General features: G+C 43.2%; 1 non-coding gene across 1 annotated transcript; it reads left to right on the top strand.

Annotated features, from left to right (window-relative positions):
* Positions 1-1,559: 1,559 nt before the first annotated feature.
* LOC136231551 (small nucleolar RNA R71) lies at positions 1,560-1,666 on the top strand. The gene has a single exon (XR_010689924.1). It is a non-coding gene; the product is annotated as a small nucleolar RNA R71 (small nucleolar RNA).
* Positions 1,667-2,341: the final 675 nt, after the last annotated feature.

Consider the following 2,341-nt stretch of genomic DNA (forward strand, 5'->3'; position numbering starts at 1 on the left):
TCCTCCCCATTAATTCGCAAAAATTATTGTCCTTCTCCTACATCAATCAATGCTTTGCCCGTTGCTAAGAACGGTCTACCCAAGATAATAGGAACATGCAAGTCCTCGTCTATGTCCATTACGATAAAATCAACAAGCAGTATGAATTTTCCTACTTTGACCAATACATCTTCCACGACTCCCCTCGGATAACATACAGATCTATCAGCCAACTGAATGGACATTCTAGTTGGTTGTGGTTCTCCTAGCCCTAGCTTAGCATACGCAGAATATGGCATTAGGTTTATACTTACTCCTAGGTCACATAATGCATTTTCAATATTTAACTTGCCAATTGAGCATGGAATAGAAAAACTACATGGATCCTTCTGCTTTTTCGGAAGCTGCTGCTTGTTCTGGAGTATTGAGGAGCAGTCCCTATTCAGTTGGATCATCGAGATATTTTCCAATTTCTTCTTGTTTGACAAGATATCTTTTAAGAATTTTGCATATGTGGGCATCTGGGCAAGTGCTTCCACGAAGGGGATGTTGATATGCAACTTCCTCAAGGTGTCTAGCACTTTTGAATTTTGCTCTTCAAGCTTCTTGTTTATCAGCCTCGCCGGATAAGGTACAGGTGGTACGTAGGGAGGGGGTGGTTTGTACCTCTTCCCTTGTTCCTTCTGGTCTCAATCAGTGGTCAATTCCACCAAGGCTGGTTCTTCCCTACTAGGAACAACTTGTTCCTTATCTTCTTCAGTGTTTTAAGAGGTACCTGCACACTTAGCATTTTTATCAGTCGACAAAGAGGGTGAGTTTCCTTACCAGACTGTAGAGTGATTGCCATGACATCTCCTTTAGGGTTTGGTTCGGTATCACTTGGCATTATCCCTTTTCCTTTTGATGCAGACACAACAATTTGATGGACTTGTGTCTCTAAATTTTTGATCGAAGCTTGTGTCTGCTTCATGAATTGCAACATCATGGTCTTCATGTCCTGTTCTACATCTTCCTTCGGTGGAACAGGCTGTATATAAGGTGGTTGAGGCTGCCTTTGGTAATGTCCTCCTTGCTGCTGCTGATACCTTGGTTGTTCCTGCTGATTTGGCTGTCCCGTCCATCCGAAGTTCGGATGATTTCTTGTAGCAGTGTTGTAGGTATTGGAGTATGGGTTTGGTGGGTTCCTCTGATTATACCCAGCATAATCACATTATTCCTGCTCACATTTCCCTTACTTGACTCCAGGATAGTTGATGTTGAAGTGAGGCCCTCCACAAAAATCACAAACATCATTGAACGGCGGTTCGCTGTGAATGGATGATACATTAATCTTGCTGAGCTGCTTTGCAAGCTGTTCCACCTGGGTGGTCAGTTTTGACACAACATCATCATTCCCCGCTCTTTTTCCTTCACTCCTAGCTGAGTGACAGTTATAGCTTGTGCTTACGACTCTCTCAATAAGGTTGTACAAGGCTTGTGGTTCAAGATCTTCGGGGTTACCATTGGCAATGGATTCAATCTGGATTTTATAAATATTGGTGACTCCATTGTAAAAATTATGTACTTGCATCCACATGGGGATGCCATGATTGGGTACCCTTCTTAATAGCTCTTTGTACCTTTCCCATGCCTCGGCCAAGGATTCATCCTCTTCTTGCACGAAATGGGATACCTCATTTCTGAGTTTGATGGCCTGTCTAGGTGGAAAATATTTCATTAGAAAAGCACTGGCCATTTCTTCCCAAGTGGTAATGGTTCCTGGCTGTAGGTTCTTTAGCCAGTTCTTTGCTTTATCTTTGAGAGAGAAAGGAAACAGCTTAAGCCTTATCACAACATCGAAAACTCCGCGATTTGATCGGAAAGTGTTGCATAGTGTAATGAACTCCTAGATATGCCCGTTTGGATCTTCCGACTGGTATCCATTGAATTGCACTGCTGCCTGCAACATTTGTATCATATATGCTTTCACTTCAAACATGTTGTTCCCTTCGTTAGGCAACACAATGCACGACGAGTGTCCTTCTGTGGTTGGTCTGGAATAGTCTCTGGTCCTCATAACTGGAGGATTGTTGTTCTCTCCTTCCTCCTCTTGGTTAGGTTGAACTGGTTGTTCCGGTGGTACTCTTCCAGCCATCCTTCTTTCTCTTTGTCGCTCTCTTTGTCTTGCCCGTCGAGCTCCCGCTAGGTTTCGTCTACACGTTCTCTCTAACTCAAGATCGATAGGAAAAACTGGTGGTCCAGCTCTGCACATAGACAGTGGGAGCACTACTTTTGGCTGCACTACTTAGCAAACAGATTAAAAACACCTTGTTTCACAGAAATTTTCTGATAAATTTTGTTGCTTTCAATCCACGGCAACGGC

This window comes from Euphorbia lathyris, chromosome 5 (genome assembly GCF_963576675.1).
Source record: "Euphorbia lathyris chromosome 5, ddEupLath1.1, whole genome shotgun sequence".
Lineage (NCBI taxonomy): Eukaryota > Viridiplantae > Streptophyta > Magnoliopsida > Malpighiales > Euphorbiaceae > Euphorbia > Euphorbia lathyris.